The 24,456-nt window shown below is 48.2% G+C and overlaps 1 pseudogene; it reads left to right on the top strand.

Annotated features, from left to right (window-relative positions):
• Nucleotides 1-13,811: 13,811 nt before the first annotated feature.
• LOC138247071 (lipase maturation factor 2 pseudogene) overlaps nt 13,812-24,456 on the top strand; it is a 45,723-nt pseudogene continuing 35,078 nt past the window's right edge.

Genomic DNA, 24,456 nt, shown 5'->3' on the forward strand with positions numbered 1-24,456 from the left:
CACATTCACATCTATGTACCCTGGACATCCCAAATCTTTAGACTTATGCAATGGATTAATTTAAACATAATTGAGACGCTTACATTTTGCAAGGTGACAAATAGGCAAACCACTCCAAACGTTGTGATCATTGACATCTTAACATTAGACTGTGAACTAATTTCAGATGTGTGACAGATTCAATGCAGACCTATGAAACATGGCTAGCGATGTCACAACCTCAGTGTGTTCTTGTCAACATGTTGCTGTTGTGGTGTATGTGTTGTGTGTCCTAGAGGGTTGCTGTGCAGTGTGTATATAAGTAGGTTTTTGTACTTACCAACAAGTAGTCCATCCTGGAAGTGTTGATTGATGGTAGAGTGAAGGAAGATGAATGAGTCATGGACACCCCCAGGATATTTTGCCACGATGTTGGTGATCAATCCCTGGTGATCGACAATGGCCTGCACATTGATGGAATGTGTGTGCTTCCTGTTGCAGTAGAGGTGTTCAGTTGCAGCAGGTGGCACAAGGTGTACATGTGTGCAGTCGATTGCACCAAGGACGTGTGGGAAGCCACTAATGAGGTAAAACCCCTGTTTTGTTTCCTGCTGCTTCTGCAGTGTGTTAGGGAAGCAGATGTGGCAGGGTGTGAGTCCAATGATGGCATCCAGTACTTTGGGCAAAAAGGCAGAGAATGATGGCTGTAATATTCTGGCAACCAGGGCACCAGTTGTTTGAAAAGAGCCACTTGCCAGCATGTGAAGTACGGCAAGCAGCTTGGTTTCTGTTGGGATGGTGCGGGTGTCAGCAAGGGGGGTGCCAACTGTGGCTCTATGTTGCGCAGCAGCTGCTAAATGGCCTGACAGTTCAACCTGTACCTCTGGATGATGTCATGTTCCCTGAGGCGATGAAGGGTTGTTCTGGTGCGGAATATCCTCTCTTGTCTTCTGCGCTGCCTTTGGGGTCCCTGCTGGCATTGTGGTAGCTGCTGTTGTTGTTGCTGGGCTCTGCGTCTGCGTGCACGCAGGATGAGAAGCACCTCCATGTCTCCCTTTTGATGCTCTGCTGCTCTGCTGTTGCTTCTGTGTGTTCTGATTAAATACAGGTGTTTTTGCCCCATTTTAATGCCTTCCCTAACCCAGGTGTTAATTTTTTACACAAATCGGGCTGTGCATCATTTTCCGCCTCCGCCTCCCGGCCGTGCTGCATTTTTGCCCGAAAGCATAAATACGACGCACGGCCGTTTAAGTCATTTTTTGGACAGGAACGCCTACCTTGCATATGATTAATGCAGGGCGGCTTGTGGCATCCAAAAAATAATGCACACATCGGAATTTTGACATCCGCGGGTGTCAAAGTTTAAATATGGGGCAAGGTTTGCGCCGATTGTGCGACAAAATTTTTGACGCACATTCGCCGCAGACAGAGTATAAATATGCCCCCTGGTGTCCACTTGAGTCGCTTGACAAATGATTAGTTCCATTAGTTGAGCTGTCATACTGGTAGATCAAATTAATGCACAAAATCCCCATTTTCCTGTGATTAATTTATCTATTTGGTGGGCAGACCTCTGCTGAAGATGATGGTGGTGGGTGGGGAGTTTAAAGCCATCACTAACCTGATCGGCTTTCAGGATTCCAATGAGATTGTAATGGCATGATAATCTGGCTTTCCAGTCAAAGCCAGTTATATTTGAGTTTGAATATCTGTTACATTTGTTTATCCAAGTAATTAATGCTGCATGTCTGAACCCAAACTAACAAGATACTGGCAGCCAGTACACTTAGGTGTATAACTTGCAACTGTGAAACCTAGTTATGTTTCTATAGTTTAATTCAAAGGAACTACACTGTAGAATCTCTACACACAAACTACAAGTAAAATGTATTTTCCTCTGACTTGGGTTAGATCTTATCACCCCACCCTACCTTTCCCTGTAACACAGTTGGCAGTTTGCACAAAGAAAGGTTTTTGCACTATATAGTTCATGTAGTGATTCAAGGGAGATGGCAAAAGTATACCTGTACTCACCTTCAGTAACTCTCTGACTTTCAGTTTATATATGGTGGATCATTACCAGTACACACTGTGCACCCTCAGCTTAGCTGAATTAAGTAGTAATACTTCTGTTAGAGTTAAGCATTTGAACTGAGAAGTTAGATATGTGGAGAAAAAAGGGACATAGCTATAAAAGGCTTGCCCTCTGTCTAATGGCCTCACATGTCTTTTAACGGCAAATGTAAAGGTCCTAATCTACCACTTCATACAAACTGAATAAAGTACATATGCTTAATGTTAAGAGTACCACAGCTGCTTCATTGTTCTTGTTAGATTGTTCCAAAATAACGGTCTGTGACTTGGACAGTGAAGATGGGTCCCTTGCCCTTATTTGTCTTACCTTGTTTTGTCTGTATAATTATCAGCCTCAAATATCTCTTTGTATTCAGATGTCACGTGTTCAACAATACTTCCAGCACCGTGTTCATGTATGAGAAAGCTCATACCCTGCAGAGATAAATGTAATAATGTGACAACTCATTCAGATCATTCTGTACTCCATTCCAATTAAAATGTACAAGTCACCCAGTAAAAGCAGCAGCACTGCAAGTCATAATCCTACTCCAAGTGTTACTGTGTCTTTCAGATTACTGATGACATAACTGTTAAATTGCTACCTAACAGCAATCTACTCTGTTGGATCCATAAAGGTATTGACGATATTTGAGGCCAGAGTCAAATGTTATTGAGATCAACAATATTTACAATTACAAATAATTACAATGAAGAAAATAAATGTTAAAGCCCAACAGTTTTAGTGCAAATCAATTAATACATTCGTAAACACAATTTAAAAATGACAACAGACAAATTCATTGGGTGGTGACTTTGCCAAAACAATCAACTCATCAATCTTGGATATTTCATATTTAAGACATATTGGTGGTCATTCTAACCCTGGCGGTAAAAACGGCCAGGGCGAATGACCGCGGTAGCACCGCTAACAGGCTGGCGGTGCACCGCTGGGCATTCTGACCGCGGCGGTTCAGCCGCGGCCAGAAACGGAAAGTCGGCGGTGTACCGCCGACTTTCCGCTGCCCTTGAGAATCCTCCATGGCGGCGGAGCACGCTCCGCCGCCATGGGGATTCTGACACCCCCTACCGCCATCCTGTTCCTGGCGGGTCTCCCGCCAGGAACAGGATGGCGGTAGGGGGTGCCGCGGGCCCCCGTAAGAGGGCCCCAAAAAGAATTTCAGTGTCTGCCTAGCAGACACTGAAATTCGCGACGGGTGCTACTGCACCCGTCGCACTCCAGCAACTCCGCCGGCTCCATTCGGAGCCGGCTTCATCGTTGCTGGGTCTTTCCCGCTGTGCTGGCGGGCGGCCTTTTGGCGGTCACCCGCCAGCACAGCGGGAAAGCCAGAATGGCCGCTGCGGTCTTGTGACCGCGGTGCGGTCATTTGGCGGTAACCGCATGGCGGGCGGCGACCGCCACCCGCCGCGGTTAGAATCACCACCATTGTTTTGAAAAAATCTATTTCCAGCTTACTTCGCCATCACATTTGAACAAGCGGTAAGAGCATCCATGATATCTTGAGTCCTGGTATTGCAAAGATTACACATCCCAGTCCTTTTTCCTTTATCGGACCAGTATTTTAAAAAATTGTGTAGGGGTAGAATGCCTAATCTTACCATAAGTAAAAATCATCTAACACTGTGTTCCAAAGATAGCTTTAGATAGCCTTGATTCTGCTTAAATTATATATTTTTTGAGTGAGCCTTATATATTTCTGGGGATGAACAGTGTGTTATATCACTAATGTAGTCTATTCTGGCAGCAGCATTTCTTAGAAAAATGTTCAGTTGTGCAAGTGTCCACATCTGTAAGTGGTTGATGGTGCACTGTAATTGTGCTATTGCAACCTTGAGATTATTGCTGAAGATTTAATTATGTACTTTTACATTAAAGGTTTCCTGATTTAGGAAGTTTCATTAGATGCATTCAGATACATGCAAAATGTTATAAGCCCATCTAATGACATTTGCTAGAGATATTGAATAGACACTAGAAAGGGTCAATTCTAAATGTAGAGCTTGAGCCCGAATTGCTTAACCTAAATAAATTATCTTCCAGAGGAGTTTCCCTTCGAATACATTTAGAACTGACCATTTACCTATGGGAATATATGCAACAGCATAAGATAAGATAGGGGAGATCTTAGCCTGGTAAATATTCAAAAGGGCTTGGAGAGGTGGCCTACTGGAGGAGCTATATATTTTTTTCAATCAATCAATAAATCATTTCTAAAGCCAAGCTAATCACCTGTAGGGTCTTAAGGCGCTGTTTGTGGGCATGCTGCTCAATTGAAGAGCCAGGTCTTGAGGTCCCTCCCGAACTGATTGAGTCATGGATAGTAAGGAGTCCAGGTTGATGCCTAGATTGCGTGCATGGTCCTTGGGGATGGGGGCATTTCCCAGTGGGTTGGCCACCAGGATTTGTTCCAGCCAGAAGGGGTGGAGCCTATTACGAGGATCTCCATCTTGTCAGAGTTGAGTTTGAGGCAACTGGCTTTCATCCAGGGGGCGACTGCTCTCATCCCATTGTGGAAACTTCTTTTAGCCTTCACAGGGTTGTCAGTTAGGGAGAAGATCAGTTGGGTATCTACAGCGTAGGAGACAATGTTTAGCCCATGTTGTTTGGTGATCTTGGATAGTGGGGGCTTGTAGATGTTGAAAAGTGTTGGGCTGAATAATGATCCTTGGTGTACTCCGCAGCATGTATTTTTGGGTTCTGTTGTGAACAGCAGTAATCTGACACTCTGTGCTCATCCGGTGAGGATGGACCTGATCCATTTCAGTACTTTTTCTCGGATGCCGGTCTCGTGGAGTCTGGCACAGAGGGTGGGGTGGAAAACGGAGAGGTAGAGGAGGATGAGTGCAGCCGTGCCTCCGTGGCACTGTAATCGGTGGCTGCCAGCAGTGCTGTTTCGGTGCTGTGATTGCTCCTGAATCCGGATTGGGAAGGGATTAGGTTTTGGTGTGACTTAAGAAATTCAATGAGTTGCTGGTTGATGGCCTTTTCTGTTACTTTGGCTGGGAAAGGGAGCAGAGAGTTGGGTCTGTAGTTCTTCAGCCCCCCCGGGTCGGTGGTGGGTTTCTTGAGTAGCAGGTTGATCACAGCGTGCTTCCAATCTAATGGGAAGGTGGCAGTCCCAAAGGATCTATGGATAGTTCAGCAGAGCTCAGGTACTATGGTGACACTGACCAGGTTGAAGATGTGATAAGGGCACAGATCCAGGGGTGCTCCTGAGTGGATGGAGTTCATGAGTCTTGGGGTGTCTCCTTTGGTGATGGGGTCCAGCAGTTTAGGAACTGGTGTGGTGCTGGGTCCGTGGTGGTATTTGTGAGTGGTATGGGAGGGTTTTGGTTCTTGAAGCCTTTGTAAATGTCCTGGATTTTTCAGTGGAAGAAGGCAGCAAGGTTGTTGCAGAAGTCTTGGGAGGGATGGATGAGGTGTTTATCCCGGGGTTCACAATTTCTTTAATAATGGTGAAGAGCTTTTTGCTGTTGTGAGCGCTGGTGCTGAGGCATCCTTGAATGGTGGCTTTTTTGGTGGCTTTGATGTTCTGTTAGTGTGTGGTGACTGCGTTCTTGTAAGCTATGCAGTCTTCGGTTGATTTGCTGTTCCTCCATTTCCATTCCAGTCATCTGCAGGAGCATTTAGACTCTTGTAGGTCTGTTGTGAACCATTTAGGTGTTTTGCTATGTTGGTTTCCGCTGGTTTCCTGAGGGGGGGCTACGCTGTCAGCGCATTCCGAGAGCTAGCAGTTTAGATTGTGTGTGGCTTCATTAGCGTCTGCTGCGTCTGGTGCGGAGTGTGGCTGAGAACATTAGTGAGTTGTGCTTATGTAACTTTGCCCCAGCATCTGCCGTGGTGTAGGGGGCATAGTGGTGTGCATTTTTCTTTGTGAAGGTGAAGTGGGCACATTTGTGGTTGGTCCAGTGGTGTTCAGAAGTGTGAGAGATGGTGATATTGTTCCCTGCTGAGAAGACAGAGTTGAGGATGTGCCGGCTCTATGGGTGGGGATGTTGACAAGTTGTTTGAGGCCAAGTTTTGCAAGATTGTCCTAGAGCTTTGTGGTGTTGGGGTCATCATGGCTGTCAAGGTGGAAGTTGAGGTAGCTGAGTAGGATGTAGTCAGAGGAGGTGAGTGCTTGGGGGCGATGAGGTCAGTGATGTCTTCGCAGAATTGAGGATGGGGTCCACGAAGCCTGTAGATGAGTGTGCGACAGAGGGAGAAGTTGGGGTTGGTCTGAATCTGGAAGTGTAAGTGGTCATGGTTTGCCTGAGACTATGACTCGTTGGTGGTTGTCAGGTTGTGGGTGTTCTTGTAGACTATGGCAATGCCTCCTCCTCCAGGCCGGTTGGCTCTGTCCTTATGGATTATTTTGTAGTTGTTCAGGATGGCTGTGGCAATGTCTGGGGCCGAGGTGGGGGTGATCTACATCTCCATGGAGAAGGTGACATCCGGGGCAGTCAAGTTGAGGAGGTCCCAGACTTCTAATACGTGCTTGACGAGGGAGCGTGTGTTGAGGAGTATGTCCTTGAGGTGGTCATCCGTGCTTAGTATCAGATGTTGGGGTGGTCCTTAGAGGGTGCGGGAGCATGGGCAGCACGAAAAAGGTCCATGAGTTTTCCTCGGGTTGGCTAGGTGGCAGGCTGAGGATCTTCCTGGGTTGAGGGTGTGTAGTGTGTTGAAGTTGAACCAGCAGATAGAGCGAGGACCAGGGTCCATGGTGCTGGGCATGGTCCAGGAGTGGACGGGCACAGACGGGCTTGCCTTTGGCGTGCCTTCGGTGTGCTATTGGCACAGTGGCCATTAAGAAGGGGAGGTAAGCAGGGGGTCTGGTCAGATGGGAGGCAGGAGGGCGGGAACAGCGCTTCACAGGGAGGGAGGGGGCGGGCCACAGGGCAGCACCGGCACGGGGAAAACACAAGGAGAGTGAAGGGAGGGAGAAAGAGACAAGAAGGAAAGAGAATCAACTGGAATAAAAAGACAGAAAAATACACAGAAGTAAAAAACAGAAGTAAAAGCAGAAGTAAAAGTAGGAGTAAGGAGAGACAGAAGATACTTACATGCAGATGGCCACTAGGCCACCAGGGATGAGGAGCAGGTGGGACCCTGCGGGTGAAGGTGAGCCTCGAACTGAGAGTCAGGCAGGCTCACAGTTCGCTCAAGGCAGAGGCAGCAGCAAGAGGTGGAGCTGCACAGAGAGGGGCCATAGATGCTGACCAGGAGGTCAGAGGAGTCGCCCTCTCAGTGCAGAGCGGCCACCATTAAGAAGGGGAGGGAGGCGGGGGGTCTTCTCAGCTGGGAGGCAGGAAGGCGGGAAAAGTGCTTGGCAGGGAGGGAGCACCTATATGAGCTACTGCTTTAGTACCTATGTGTGAAAAATGTGCAATATTTTCTAGAGACTGGGACAAAATCATAGGTATGTATATGTGTTTACTTTATCTAGGAGCATTCCGACCAACCTCTAAAACTATTTTTTCCCTCTGAATAGCAGCACCTTGGTCTTAGAGACATTTATTTTCAAAAAGCTATCCCCCACATTGAGGTTTCGCTGAATACCAGTAGGAGTAAGGTCAATGATGACAATGTCATTGGAGTACAACAAGAAACACAAGTCTTAAGTGAAATTCAAGGAGGAAAATGTATATTATTGTTAAAACAAATCACCAAGATCAATTGCAATCAAAAGGGGAGCTAAAATACAGCCCTGTTTGAAACCATTTTGTGTTAAAATCTTAGGAGTAAATACCTTTTTCTCCCCCATTAAAACCTCACACCAAGTGGATAAATGAAGTGCAATAATTATCCTTAATACATTGGTAGGAATCTCCAGGTTAACCAGTTTTTTCCTTATGATGGGTCTACTAGCCCTATCAAATGTCATACAGAGAAATCAACAAACACAGAGTATATAACTTTTGGTCTGGACACCATGTATTTGTCAATAATAGTTTGAACTATTGCAATTGTTAGAAATGGGGTTTCTGGTTGGCTAGGGTATGCACCTAAGCCAGGCAGAACCCACCCACTCTAGGGCAAGGGAGTTACATGTCCAAGATAACCCCTGCTCACTCTCTTGGTAGCTTGGCACAAGCAGTCAGGCCTATCCCGGAGGCAATGTGTAAAGCGTTTGCACAACACACCTAACACACTACCCCCACCACAAAGGAAACACAACACCAAGTTATATGAAAATATACTGTATTGCACAATGCAATTATTAGACCAAACACCACAGGTCAGTAATATCCTACTACCTTAGCAGTTGTCAGAATGTTACACATTAGTTAGTTACTCTGCAGACCTAGCAGTAGTCACACAAAACACAGGTTCCTTAGTATTCTGCAACATAAGCAGTAGTCAGGAAACAAGTTACTACACCAAAGCACTTGTCATAGAAGTATCAAAAATGCCCATATTAGGAACATTATAAAACGTATGGCAAGTCAGGAAAACATATTAGCAAGTCATGCCCATAAAAGAAACATTAGCAGACATATATGTACTACATCATAAAACAGGTAGGCAACATACAAACCAATTAAGTCTCTAAAAAAAACGTATGCCATATATTGGGGGTCATTCAGACCCCGGCGGGCGGCGGGAGCCGCCCGCCTGGAGGGAACCGCCATATGGCCGCTCCGCAGTCGAAAGACCGCGGAGGCCATTCTGGCTTTCCCGCTGGGCTGGCGGGCGACCCCCAGAAGGCCGCCCGCAAGCCCAGCGGGAAACCCCTTCCCACGAGGAAGCCGGCTCCAAATGGAGCCGGCGGAGTGGGAAGGTGCGACGGGTGCAGTTGCACCCGTCGCGAATTCCAGTGTCTGCTGAGCAGACACTGGAATTCAAAGTGGGGCCCTCTTACGGGGGCCCCTGCAGTGCCCATGCCATTGGCATGGGCACTGCAGGGGCCCCCAGGGGCCCCATGACACCCCTCACCGCCATCCTGTTCCTGGCGGTCGGAACCGCCAGGAACAGGATGGCGGTGAGGGGGTCGGAATCCCCCATGGCGGCGCAGCAAGCTGCGCCGCCATGGGGGATTCCCAGGGCAGCGGAAAACCGGCGGGAGACCGCCGGTTTTCCTGGTCTGACCGCGGCCAAACCGCCGCGGTCAGAATGCCCTGCGGGGCACCGCCAGCCTGTTGGCGGTGCTCCCGCATCCCCGGCCCCGGCGGTCCTTGACCGCCGGGGTCGGAATGACCCCCATTGTCTTTTAGCAGTACCTGCTTAAGAAGAGGGGCACTTCCAGTGCCAGGCGAACGAACATGGGGCCCCCGGCACTCCTCTCCACCGAATGGGGGCCTCCCAAGAGTTCTGAGGTTGAGGGGGGACAGCCCACACCCCCTCTGGATTTTAGGAGGGGTGCCTCCTGGGGCCTGTGATCTCTGGGGGCCTCCACTGACCCTCACAAGGGGGGGCCAAAGTCCAGAAAAGCAATTAGGGAGGAGGGGTGCATCAGGCACCCGCTCCGGTTTGTAAGGGGCCCCTTTTGGGACCTGCGATTGCTAGGGGTCCCCCCAGGCCTCCACTGGCCCTTCCATAGGGGGGCACCACAAAGCACAAAGAGCAGCAGCAGGAGACCCTGCGGTGTGAGGAGCCTCCGATGAGGCTTCCGCTCCGCCCGCCCTGCAAACTATGCTGACTGGGCCCCTCCTAGGGCCCACGATCGTTGTGGGGTCGACATGGAAGAAATGCAGCCCACACGAGGGCTCCAGTGGGGCGGGGAGCATCGGATGAGGTTTCTCTCCCCGTCCGACGTCTCCTTCACTTTGATCGGCCCGTCCGGGCCGCGGCGGTGTGCAGGCACAGAAGCAGGTGCCTGCTTGTGCCCCGGGCCGCTCCTCGGAGCATGCTTTGCCCCGGGGGCACGATATGAGTGCGCTCGCTCCTCTCTTTCTCTTGAAGGTGCCCCGGTAGCAAAGGGTGCAGCGCATCTCTGACGCGCTCGGAATCTTCAGGAGCCAGGGTTGCAGCGGTGAAACGGGGCACAATGACATGCTTTCCAAAGCACTAGGGCCTCATAATAGGCCCGGGTCGCAGCGGTGAATTTCGGCAACAAGATCTTTCAAAGTGCTAGCTTCTCAGAAGCAGGGCAATGAGCAAAAAGCACTTTCCAAAGCGCTGGGGCAAAATGGAGCACTCCTCGTGCTGTAAATTGATGCAGGGGTCGGTAAATGCAGGCAGTTGGCAGTTCCTCCATATGACCCAGAAGGTCACAGGTCAGCACAGCAGCAGCCCATGGCAGTTCCTGGTGGGTTCCTCCAGCACTCTGTGTCCAGTTTCAAGTGAGTTCCAAAGTGTCTCCAAATTGTGGGGAAAACTCCCCTGTACTTATACTCAGTTTTTACAGTGTGTTATAAAGGAAGGGGAGAGGAGGTTCCAACCAGTTACAACTGGTTCTGAGAGTGCCCCCTCTCTCCTCCAGCACAGACCCCAAACATCAGTTGGGGGTAAATGACCCTATTGTGTGAGGCCAGGGCACAGCCTTTACAAATGTAGGTGTGCCCCACCTCTCCCTTCTCCCAGCCCAGGAAGACTGTTCAGTATGCAGTTGCACCTCTGTGACACCTCCACCCTCCCTGTGTTCAGGCTGTCAGAAAAGTATGCACAAAGCCCAACTGTCACTCTGCCCAGACGTGGATTGGAGTCAAGCTGCTAAACACCAGAGTAATAAGCACAGAGAAGTGCCTCCTTTCTAGAAGTGGCATTTCTGTACTAGTAATAAAAAATACACCTAAACCAGTAAGCAGCATTTCTTACCACCATTACAACCATACCAAACATGCCTATGCTACCCCTCATAAATCAGACAATACCCCCTACATATAAAGCAGGGCATTTCTAATGCAATCCTATGAGAAGGCAGCATTCACAGCAGTGAGACACCAAGTTAGGCTGTTTGTCACTACCAGGACAGGCCATGCAACCTGGCAAATGTCCTGCCTTCTACATACATAGCACCCTGCCCATAGGGCTAGCTATGGGCATACATTAGGGGTGACTTACATGTAGTAAAAGGGGAGTTCTGTTCCTGGCAAGTAAATTTAGATGCCAGGTCCCTGTGGCAGAAAACTGTGCACACAGGCTAGCAGGCCTGAGACAGGTTTGAAAGGCTACTTCAGTGGGTGGCGCAAGCAGAGCTGCAGGCCCACTAGTAGCATTTAATTTACAGGCCCTGGGTATAGAGATAGCACTGTACAAGGGACTTATAGGTAAATTAAGCATGCCAATTAGGTATAATCCAATTATACCAACTTTAGATGGTCACTGATCAGCAGTGATAAAGTGCTCAGAGTCCTAGAGCCAACAGCGAGAGGTCAGAAAAAATAGGAGGAATGAGAAAAAAGTCAGGAGATGAACCTGCTACAAGGGCCAGGTCCAACAGCAGTTATCAGTCTCTGAACGTTTGGGTCTAAATCCCGCCCGAACTGTTGGAATCACTCCCATCAAATATGCCAAATTCTTCAGATGGTCCTGAATGCTAGAAGCAAAGATCTTTCCTCTTGCATAGGGGTCTTGAAGCTTTTCAGTACGAAGGCCACATTATATATTTTACAAATATTCACAGGTAGAAAAAAATCTGATTTATAAATGAATGAATAACGTTTAAATGAATGAATAATCTTTACTTGGATCTCTTTTGTAATCATCATGATATAATACAGAACGAAAGAGAAATGTGACAATTACAAAGAAACAATGGTGAGCTTAAATTGAGATAATAAATCATTATTATAAATATAAATATAATATAATGATGTATAAATATATAATATATGATTAAATAGGCAAAAACTATGTAAATAATAAACATACAATATATACTAATGTATGAATAATAATAGTAATAATAGTGATATATAAATATATAAGTGATATATACTACTACATATATATATATATATGTATATACATATATATATATATACAGTATATATATACATATATATATAGATAGATAGATAGATATAGATGTATATATAACATATTTATTTAATACAACAATAAATATAAATGATAGAGAAGATTCAAGAGGCTCTGCTGCCACCTACAGGTTGCCAAATGAATTGCATATTCCTATTAATAGCTAAATAAATAACCAATTAATGCTAGAGTTGTTATGAGGCAGATAAAATCTTGTAGATTGCTAGATGTGGCCTGCGGGCCCTAGTATGGAGATTACGAGTGCGATTTAAAGATAATTGCAGGGAGGATATTGGGAACCGTTTTTACGTAAGGCAGTGGTTCCCAAACTTTTTCGATCCCCGGCTCCTTTGACCTATTGGCCGTGTTGGCCACGGCTCCCCATTATGTTACTTTTTTTTGGCGGGTGGGGGAACGTAATCCCAGCCTGTACCTGTACCTACACTATTTACAGTTTGACTTCTTTATTCTCTCGTTCAGGTTCCTGAAAACCATTTATTTTAAACTATTTCTTTTCTTTTGTCATAGGGATATTATTAATGGTACTCTGGCGCCCTCCGCTGGTCACAGTAATTAATGCAGGGGGTTTTGTTTCCAAAACCACGGTGAAAAGCTACCGATTAAAAGCACCTCCGAGTGGTTTCCAGACTGTGTGCGGCGCCCCTGGCTAATTTTGACGGCGCACCAAGGAGCCGCGGCGCACAGTTTGGGAACCACTGACGTAAGGGAACAAATGTACTCCCTGTCCATGAATTTGGAATTTGCCCTATGGCATAACAGTAAGATAAAAGAGGGGCAAGTAATTTACTCCAACCTTCTGGGTCAGTCTTCATTACTTTGATAGGAATCTTATTTGGACCCATTACCGAGGAAGCTCTTCCTTTCCTTCTGTATAGCACAATCTGTTTTTCCCTAGTGATAATGGTTGCCTATCAAGCATATCAGATGATGTCTAGGGCTCTTCATAACTATTTAGAACTAAATTGTTCACACAGAGTTTAGTGAGATAGAAAATTCATTCCAACAGGGGGATGGGTCTTACGATAAGATTTTTCTTACTGCCTCTGAATTTTGAGATGAGCTGCCCAGAAGTTTTTGTAGTTTTTCTGTAAGGCTGCTTGTAGCAGATGCACCCAGTTCTTATCCATTTTTTTAATTAATTGCTGAACGAATATTTCTGCTTTCCTGAGTAAAGCTTGGATTTCATTTCCCAAAGGGAGTGGTGCTGAATGAGCTGATTCAGATGTCACGAAAGTTCAGCATCCTTGGAATCTATGGTAGGGAGTACCTTATTCTTCAGAGGTTTAGAGATCCTCTCAATCTCTTGCACAGCATTGGGAACTGCATCTTCAAATATTTGGATGGGAGTCCCGCCTTCTAATGGGTGTTGAGTTCACAAGGAGGTGACTGATTAATTCATCATAGTGGTATTGTTAGAATTTTAAAGGATTCAACTTTGGCTCAAGGCTATGGTGGCTATGCCATTTCATTATGTTAATAAACACAAAGACATTTTCTCTAGATGTAGTTCAAGCTTTGAAATAAATATTACATGGCCGCTGCCTTGAACAAATTTGGTTTGGGGTAGTGAGAATTTATGAAACATTACAACCCTGGCGGACGGTGTTAAAGTGGCATTAATACCGCCAACAGGCCGGCGGTAAAAAAAATGGGACCATGACCACGGCGGAAACCGCCATCACAGACAGCCACTTTAACACTCCGACCGTCACGGCGGTAGCAACAAACACTGCGGCGGACCGGCGGAAGACAATGTACTGCCCACCCCATTACAACCCAGCAGATTTTCCAGGGCGGTACCAACGCCATCAAAAGCATGATGGAAACAGTCTTTGGAAGGGAAACCACTCACCACTCAACACTCAACGAAAAACCAAGATGCCTTGGAGCCCGAGCTGCAGGTCCTGCCGATGCTGGTGTATCTGCTCATATACCAGTAACACCAAAGACGGAGGCGGCGACCACCACGGTGAGTACTGCACCTAGTACAAAGGGGGAGGAAAAAGAGAGTGACACACACATGCAACACCCCCACCCCCACCATCACCCACAACACCATACACACAAACAGATCCAACAACATTACAGATACACCCAGTAACCCCCTGGAAGAACGCAAGGACAAAAGGAATTGAGTCAAACCAGTGATATGTCAGCAATGGGCAGATATACAATAGAAATTGAAAAACTGAATTTACAGAAATATACAAAATGTACAGAAGTCTGTACATTGTCTTTCACAAATGTTCGTGGATCACTGGGACAAAAATCATGGGCCATGCCTACACTTGACTCCTGCCTCAATACGGAGAGAACACTGCAGGGGCATCAGGTCGAAAACACACAGGCACCTCAGGGGGATAGGGAAGGGGGGGTGTACCTCAGCCGGAAGACGGTACAATGCCACTGCTCCTCAAGGGGACTCCATGCCCACAGCGATGTCCTGGGGAGTGCAAAGCCACAGTCTCTCAAGTCTCTCAAGTGGGTGGTTTGCCCACTGCTTGGTCCTGGGGAGTGCAAAGCCACAGTCTCTCAAGTGGGTGGTTTGCCCACTGCTTGGTCCTGGGGAGTGCAAAGCCACAGTCTCTCAAGTGGATGGCTTCTCCACTGGTTCTGGAGGGGGCTTGGTGCCAAGAGTGCTTCATCCTGCCAAGGATAGGGTGAGTGGATACCTTTCTCCACTGGTTCTGGAGGGGGCTTGGTGCCAAGAGTGCTTCATCCTGCCAAGGATAGGGTGAGTGTATGCCTTTCTCCACTGGTTCTGGAGGGGGCTTGGTGCTCAGTGATGCAGTGATGCAGTACTTGGGGTGTGCCAGTACACATTCCCTCACCTGGGTGTCTGAGGCACGAGATTTGCAGGGAACATGTAGCATGATAGTTCATGGAGGCAGGGCTAGACTCCATCCTGCGGCGCCAAAGGCTGCTAAGTGTGGTAGTGCCGGAGCTGGTGGGGGTGCTGCCAGTAGTGGTGGTAGGCTCCAGCTCGTGTCCTGCAGCTTCGGACAGCCTCCCACTTGGGCTACTGGTGCTGGTAGTGGTCCTACTGTCAGCGGCGCAGGTGGCGGTTCTTGCTGTGGGGATGCTGGTTGTGCTGGCCGTGGTGCAGGTGCCGGTGCTGGCAGTGGTGGAGGGAGGCTCCAGACGTTCTCCTGCAGCCTCAGACACTGCCCACTGGAGATCCTGCTGCTGGCAGAAGTGGTGGCAGCGGCAGTGCAGATGGCGGTGGAGGTGGCGGTGCTTGTGGCGGGGCTGCTGGCGTTGCTGCACGCGGTGCAGGTGGCGTGGCTGGCACTTCTGCTGGTGGGCAGGTGGGCACCTCCGTCGGTTGAAGTACCTTGCCATCGATTTTCTTCCTCTTCCTCACTTTGTCAGATGCTGTTGTGCCCTTGGCTCTGTCAGCTGGAGGTTTAGAGAAGGCCTTGCTGGGTGGGTCGTGTTCCTTGCCCCTGCTGCATGCTGGCCCCTTCTTCACCTTGTCAGGTGGCGGAATGGTTTGATCCTTTGCAGGGGTTGGTGGTACACCGGATTTTCTGAAGGGTACCCCCTTTGAGCCTCTGGGAGTTGCAGGTTCCACATTGGACGGCGACTTGGTGGGCGAGGTGCTGGGCTGGGTTCTGGACACCCTGGCCTGAGGGGAAGGACGGGGGGAGGGGTAGGGAACAGGTCAATGTTTGCCAGGAAAAAACTTTTAGACACACTGGGGCGGGAAGATGGAGAGGGTTTGGGAGTGGAGGAAGAGGGAATGGTTGTAGGAGGTATCTTTCTGCTGAGTTTGGGTGAGGGTGCATGGGCTGGATGCTTTTGTGAGGTGGATGGTTGTTGGGTGAGTGGGTGCTTGCGTTTGTGTACTTTGGGGGCAGGGGGTCAAAGACACACTGGGAGAGGACACAGGGGACGTGTGAATGGTTGTGGGGGTGGTGACTGCCAGTGAGGGGTGTTTTGTGATGGGCGTGCTGGTGATGGAGGTAGTGGATAAGGATGTATTGCATGCAGATGTGAGTGGAGACGATACTGGGAGGGAGGTGGACGAAGAGGAGGAGGGGGACACAGTGGAGGCAGTGGATGTTGTTGTGTCTGCATGGGTATGGTGTTTGTGTGAGTGCCTGTGAGATGAAGTGTAGTGCTTATGTTTGCCTGAGCCACCTTTGTGTGGTGATTTGGGTGAATGCTGGTCTGAAGGTGTGCCTGGGATAGGCTGGGATTGAGGGGATTGGGTCTGGGTAGAGGAAGTTGGACACAGGGACACAGGCTGCCATCAGTGCTGAGGCCAGAGCCTGAAATGCTCTCTGTTGGGACGCCACGCCAGAGTGAATGCCCTCCAGGTATGCATTTGTTTGTTGCAAATGCCTCTCGACCCTCTAGGTGGCATTCAGAATGGTTGACTGCCCAACAGTGAGGGATCTCAGGAGGTCAATAGCCTCCTCACTGAGGGCAGCAGGGCTGACTGGGGCAGGGCCTGAGGTGCCTGGGGCGAAGGAGATGCCCACCCTCCGGGGTGAGCAGGCACGGGAAACACACTGAGGGGCTGCTGGGAGGGTGGTGCAGGTAGGGGGGGTGGCGGCTGTACCTGTTGTTGGTGTGGGCACACAGGTGTCCGCCACCGCCAGGGAGCTTACATCGGAGGAGGAGTCGCTGTCTGTGGTTTCTCCTCCTGTCCCCGTCGTGATGCTCACCTCACCCTCCATCCCACTGATGCCCTCACCATTGGTGGATTCGGCCTCCAGGCCCATGTGGGGTGCAGCTCCCTCCGTCGCCGGTGCTTCTGCTCCTCCGCCAGATGATGCTAATGCACACAATGACAGGGTGACAAAACAAAAAGGGGGGGCAAGAGACAGAGGATAGACTTGGTCAATGCCAGCAACAACACTACCGTTGGCGTACACAACACACAGGGAGCAGCCCCATGCACTAGGCCATGCAGTACCAGTTACTAAGACAGTCACCAGCCCATGAGGTTCAATGCCTAACGTCATTAGCTGTACACCTGAAACCCACAGGACTCTGCCTAGGAGTAGATGGCCGCCAATACTATTGCGGTAGGAGTGAATGTGAGCCTGCCCAACAAGGGACCTACCCTGTCATGTTCGCCCTGGCCTAGGGGCACCCACAGCCCACATCCCCCACCCAGGTACCTCATAACACGCGCAAAGTCAGGGTTCAGATTCTGTACTCACACCCTCGTGGCTGCTGTGATGCCTTCAAGCACCCATCCAACTCCAGATAGGCCACCGACAGGATGCGGAACATCAGGGGGGTCAAGGTGCGACGGGCACCCCTTCCTCGTTGGGAGGCCAGGCCCAGCTGGGCCTCTGCCGTCTTCTTTGCCCAGCGGCGCAGGTCCTCCCACCTCTTGCGGCAGTGGGTGCTCCGCCTGTCAAAGACCCACAGGGTCTGCACCTCCTTGGCGATGGCATGTCAAATACCCTTTTTCTGGTGGGTGCTGACATGTATGGAAAAGTCAGCAGAAAAGGGAATTAGTCACCTGTCCGGACCGTCACACACATTGCCCACCAGATCCCTCCCATCCCCTGATGCACATACATTGACCACCTTACATGCTGCACTCTGGCCAGGACCCATCTGCTCCCCCTACATGTGGCTTACACACACAGCAGTCCATACATTCATGGCCCACGCATCATGCTCACAGTGTGCTCACCTGTTTGTCTGGAGGACCGTAGAGTAACGTGTACTGGGGTAGGGGCCCCATCCACCAGTTTCTCCAACTCCTCCACAGTGAAGGCCGGGGCACTTTCCCCAGACACATGAGCCATAGTCGCTTCCAGACACAGGTCACAGCAGCACTTGCAGTGTAGGTCCTCGCCTATTGAAGGCCAGGTAGCAAGTGAGTGAATAGATAGAAAATGGCGGTGACGTCCACGGCAGTGCGTACCGTCACTGCCGGCGTACATCGCCATTGGCTTCAGAAACCCATAGAGCTCAATGATAACCAATGCAAATTTGCGCGGCAGTCATCGACCGCCTACTGCGACGGCGCACAATGCCAGCGCAATTACCTCATTTCCACTTGTCCCTCCTCACAGGTCAGGCAGCCGCCATTTTGGGGGGGCACAGGGCATGGCACCTAACTGCGTCACAGCAGACATTGGCATATCCACGCACTCTCAAGTTCACTTACTCTTTCTGTAAAGCAAACAAATCATCATTAGTGCTAAATAAGTGTGAATATGACCCTCTGCTCACCATTCTCTTCCATAGGCTTCAACCGCTGAGGCAGAATATGAGATGGCGGCATCCTCTGGTGTACAGACCCCTGGTGGACCTAGCGACAATGGAGGATAGACACATTATTATTAGCTACAGACTTGATTGTGCCACAATCCAAGAACTGTATGCCAAATTGGAGCCAGACCTGATGTCTGCTATCTGCCAACCCACAGGTATCCCCCCTCTAGTGCAGGTCCTGTCAGTGCTCCATTTTCTGGCAAGTGGTTTCTTCCAAACATCAGTGGCCATGGCATCAGGGATGCCACAGCCTATGTTCTCTAAAGTGTTGACCAGAGTGTTGTCTGCCAGCTGAAACACATGCGCATCTACATCGTGTTTCCCCAGGTGTACAGTGAAGGCTGACTTTTCTGCCCTGGGACATATCCCCAATATCATTGGTGCCATTGACGGGACACATGTGACAATTGCCCCCCCGAGGACTAAACATGTTTACAGGAATAGAAAAAGCTATCACTCAATGAATGTGCAGATGGTGTGTTTGGCGGACCAGTACATCTCCCATGTGAATGCCAAATATCCTGTCTCTGTGCATGATGCCTTTATCTTGAGCAATAGCAGCATACCATATGTGATGGGCGAACTCCAGAGGCACCGGGTTGGCTAAGAGGTGAGCCAAAGATCCCCACACAGTATGAGTAGGTGTCTGTGTATCGGGTTGTCCCTAATGGTTAGTGTGTGTCTAACAGTTGTCCCTCGATGTTTTCAGATGCAGTGAGAACTGCCAGGACAAGCGAGTCTAGGCATTCACGGGGATGGTGGCCTGCTGGAGACAGCAGACCACCATGTCCGTGACTGCTTTTTTAATAAAGCAGTTTTTTTTCTTCTCTTTGCAGCCCGTTTTCCTTAAACCATTTGGTTTCGTTTTTTTCAGAGTAGGCAGTGGTCCATAGGACCACTGCCTGCTCTGAAAAAATATTTTTGTGGGCATTTACAAAGGGGAAGGGGTCCCATGGGGACCCCTTCCCTTTTGCGAATGAGTTACCATCCACCTCAAGTGGATGGTAACTGCGAGTTGGTTTGCGACCGCTTTCGCGGTCACAAAGCAACTCTACATCGCGATGCGGTCGAAAATAGGAAGGGAACACCCCTTCCTATTTGCGAGTCGGAATCACATTTTGCGAGTCCGTACCGACTCGCAAAATGTGATTCTGCATCGCGGAAGGCCTTTTACACCTCGCAATCTGCGTTTTTCGCCGTTTGCGAGGCGCAAAAGGCTTCCTACATCTGGCCCTAAGTCCTTTACTGTGAACTGCAATTGTTTTTTTTTAAATCACTTTTGTTGGTATTCGTTGGTCTAACATTACCTGACATTAAGGTAATACATTTACTCACTACAGGTACATTTGTCAGTGGATTTTTGGTAACATACTTACATCTGAAATGGTTTTGTGTGATGTCAGCACGCCTTTGCCTTCCCTCTGCTGCACTGGTCCTGCCTGCTGGCTGTAGGGGTGGTATGGGATCATCATCCTCATCTGAGTCTGGCTCCGATGTTTCCACAGGTATGCCCCTGGTGGTAGCTATTTTGTGCAAGATTGCACATGTTGCCACTATTCTACATGTTGTCTCTGGGCTGTACTGTAGTGCCCCTCCACTTTTGTGGAGGCACCGGAAGTGACTCTTCAGCAGCCCAAAGGTGCGCTCCACCACGTTACGGGTCGCCCTGTGTGCTACATTGAATCTCCGTTCTGCTGGTGTTGCAGGATTGAGGTAGGGCGTCATCTTGTAGGTGCGCACTGCGTAGGCACTGTCTCCTGGAAGGGACAGAGGGTATATTGAGTAACTGAGCCATCTGACATCAGCACGCCATCAATGCGGCAGTGTACAGAGTGTAAATACCTAGTAGATATCCTTCTCCAAACTCCGCAGCTAGCAGTCTTTTGTGAATGCCGCTATGGCGAAAGATGTATGAATCATGTGTGCTCCCTGGGTACCTGGCCACGAGATCAGTTATGATATAGGAGGCATAGCATATCACCTGTATATTCATTGAATGTTGGTATTTACGGTTGCGGTACATATACTCTGTGGCTGATGGTGGACAGATTGCAACATGTGTCCCATCTATGGCACCTAGGACATGGGGGAACTGTGCTATCTGGTAAAAATCAATTTATGTCTGCTGTATTTCCTGTGGGGTGTGGGGAAATCTGATGTACTGGTGTATCCTGCTCAGCATGGCGTTGATAACTGCATTGAAAAATCTAGAGAGGGTACTCTGTGAGACCCCTCCAGCTGCTGCTATGACCCCTTGATAGCTCCCTGAGGCAAGTAGGTGGAGGGAGCATAATACCTGCACATGGGTGGGGATGATATGAGTCCTATGTGTTCTGTGCTGCAGTATGGGTTGTAGCTCAGCTATCAGATCAAGTATCATGGCTGAGTTCAACCTATACCTCTCAAATATTTCCTCCTCTGTCTGGTCAAAAAGTGTAATGCACACTCTGAAAATGTGCTCCTGTTTCCTCCTCCCTCTCCTCAAACCTGCCAAGATCCTCATCCTCCTCGCCATTACGTAGAGTGCAGCCATTGTGGAAAAGAGTCTGAGGCATTCTGGGCCTCTTTATATAGGTTGCACCTGGTTACCACCTGGTTTCACTTAGTGGTATTTTGCATGTGCAAAATGCCATTCTGCGAAAAATCGCAATTTGCGATTTTTTGATGCATCGAATTGCGACTTGGATTTTGTGATTCGCATTTTGCACCTCGCAATTTCCTACTGGAAATACAGAATCTCAAAATACGACTCGCAAAAACAGGTCGCAACGCAAAAAATCACTATTTTTGCGATTTCTTATTTTTGGTCTGCGAATGCCTTTCAAGCATCGCAGACCACGTTTTTGCATTCGCAATCGGCCGAATTTTGCGATTCGCACCGTTTGCGAATGCAAAAAAGTTTCATACATCTGACCCATTGTCTTCTACAATCGATCATTTCTTAAATGGTGATTATTGATTTCATAGCAAGAATAGAAAAAGTATGCCTGCCAGATCTAGCATGTTAGAGCATAGTTACTGACAGGAGAGAAGAAGGCCTTTCAGTGTGAGTAGTCCGGTAGTGAATGAGCTTACGAAAAATAGGTCCTTGATAATGTAATGCATAGAAAGGCAAACACAGCAATTTAAAGGAGATCCTTTATGCAATGGAAAACCAATGTCCAAACTCAAGCGCCTTAGAAAATGATGCTCTGATATTCAGATCAAGTTCTGGATGTGCATCTCTGTTCTGTATTCATTGCAGGACAATGGCAGGGGAGTCGAGTAATAGAATAATAAGTACTATAGTAATGTAGGCAACTGAAATAGCTGTCCCTATTACTAGGCAAGTGATTTAGAAGGGATGTGTGAAAAGATTTTAAACCACAATTGTGTAAAAACCAAAACAGATTGAAGAAGCAAGTTAAAAATATATCCTGGGTGACATGAGCCCAAGGTTCCATGCAGAAGGAACTAGGGCTGGTGCTTGTCCAAGCATGAGGAGCAAATAATCCATCAAGACACAAAGGGGCATATTTATGAGCCCCTAGCGCCACCTTGTGCCACATTAGCGTAATAAATTTTGACGTTAATGTGGCCCAACGAGGCTGAAATCCCTGCACATCCCTCAATCCCAATACAGACAGGAGGTTGCACCTCTCTTTGGGGCAGATAAAGCATGCATTGTGCCACTCTGTAACCCTTTACGCTACATTATGCCTGCGCCAGGCACAATGTATGCAAAGGGGGCGTTCCCCTGTTAGGGAGCCCGAAAAAATGGCACAAGGAAATCTATTAGATTTCCTTGTGCCACTTTTTACAGCACTTTTAACGCCTGCTCAGAGCAGGCATTAAAACGGGGCTTCCATTATTTAGAATTTGCCCCTATGTACTCTGCAGGAGTAGCTCCAATATTTTGGCACTACTCCTGCAGAGTACATTAGTAGCATCACATTGAATGATGCTATTGCCCCCTACCCTGTGCCTTGGTGCCACATATTTTAAATGCAGCGCACACATGGTGGTGGAAGGAGGCGCTTAGGGGCGCAGGGAAAGTGGTGCTGCACCGAGTGCAGAGCCACTTTCCATAAATCTGCCTCAAAGAGAGTTCCAACCTGCCGTCTGAATTGAGATTGAGGGAGTTGCTTAAGTATGCAATCATGAAAATCAGTTGTCAGATGCTTAGCAATCTCATTTAAAGATATGAGAATTTGAGTGTTGCAATTTAACATAGAAGACTCAGCTCACATAAATGCATAGGATGAGCCAATAGACGTACCTAGAGGGTGAAAGTGTAGAGTTTAAGGAGGACCCCTCTTGGACACCATTTGAAGATAGAATGGAACAGGACAAGATAAACTGCTGGAACAGAAGAGATGCAGGACCTAATCCAGGCATTTAACCTTGGATCCCTGATTCAGAGAGTCATGTTAGTAGTTGATCATGAAAGAGCATATTAAATAGAGCGTAAATGTCAAGTAAAACCAGTGCTGAATATTTTCGTTGATCCACCAGCATTCATAGATTTCTGAGAAATGACACCAACGTGGCCTCAGGCGTTATGGGATGGGGGAGGCCAGATTATTCTTTGTCTGAAGTCATTAGTTCTGCCTTTTTATTGCTTGCTCAGAAATCTGTATTTGGTAGGGTAGCAGGCAAATAGAGCACAAGTTGTTCATGATGGAAGGATCAGCTGATGACATTTTAAAGAGGGGCCATTTTTTCAATGGGATAGGTACTGATCTAGGGATGACTGATTTATTACAAAGGGCCAGAAGGGGTTGTACAATGGCCCATTACATAACACTTAAATGAATACAACACTACTTGAATACCAAACATAGAGATGTGGGCCTTTTGCAGTTTTTCCTAGAATGGACATTGACCCAGGTGTTTAGGGTGCTTTACATTAGCACAGGACTACAATACATGTCTAGTTTTGGCACGGGGAGAATGGCACTTGCTGAAAATAATAGGATTTTGACAGAAGGCCAAGATTTGAACATGGGGGCATATTTACAAGAAATGGTGCATGGGTCCTGATGTGCCACTTTTATTGCTTACCCCTACCGCAACCTAACAACACCATGGTTGTGCCATATTTACAATATGGTGCACCATGGCAGTCATTAGTACAATAACATCAACATTTTTGTGTTGTGGCACTTGTAGGAGGCTGGCCTGGTGTGTGGTGGGTACCCAAGGTACTTTCACCTTATACTAAGTCCAGGTATCCCTTATTAGTGTAGTGTAGTCAGTATCTAGAAGCTAGGCTCTCTAAAGGTAGCTGTGAATGAGCAGCCAAGGCTTATCCAGGAGACATGCAAAGCTCATGCAATTCCACTGTAGTCACACACAGTCCTTACACACATGAAAGAAACCATTCAGTGGTACAAAAATAAAGGTACTTTATTTTGGTGACACAAATACCAAAACTACCAGAGGCTATACTCCCTTAGGAGGTAAGTAATACACAAGTTATATATAATAGTATGCAGAAATAAGCATAAAAACAGTTAGAAAACAGTGCAATATAGTGAAAATCATAATATAGAATAATGGCGTAGGGGGGACACAAACCATATACTAAAAAAATGGAATGCAACAGTTGGTCTTCACCTAGGTAAGTGGAGTGTGTAGAGGGGAGCTGGAAGTACTAGAAAAGGGCAAAGGTAAGTATTACAACACCCCTCAGCGACCAGGAAAGCAGGAGTAAATCACTGTAAATTCCCCAGAACACCCACATGGAAGAAAAGAAGAATAATGCAAAGCCCAGAAGAGACTGCAATACACCAACAGTGGATTCCTGGACAAGAGGACCTGTGGAAGAAGGGGACCAAGTCCAGCAAGAACTGCAGAGTCTAGGAAGGGCAGGAGCTCCTACCCACCATGCTGAAGCTTCAAGAGATGAGTCGACGGTGATGAAGGAGAGTCAGCACTGCACCCAGGAAGATAGAGTTGAGTTCCTGGAGGATGCAGGTGACGTCCCATGCCAGAAGAAGGATTGCAGTTCGGTTTATGTCTTCGGATTCCACCAACAAGCCTTAGCACATGCAAAACTCTTGGTTGGTGGAAAGTGGTGCTGCCGGGGACCAGGAAGGACCAGGTGGACTCTACGCAAGAGGGGGAATCAGAGGGGGCCCTCAGCAGCACAGAGAGCCCACAGAAGCCCAGGCAGCACCCACAGGAGTCCCATTGGATGGGGACACATGCAGCACTATGAAAAGGGTTCCCAC

The sequence above is a fragment of the Pleurodeles waltl genome, chromosome 7, assembly GCF_031143425.1.
Source record: "Pleurodeles waltl isolate 20211129_DDA chromosome 7, aPleWal1.hap1.20221129, whole genome shotgun sequence".
NCBI lineage: Eukaryota > Metazoa > Chordata > Amphibia > Caudata > Salamandridae > Pleurodeles > Pleurodeles waltl.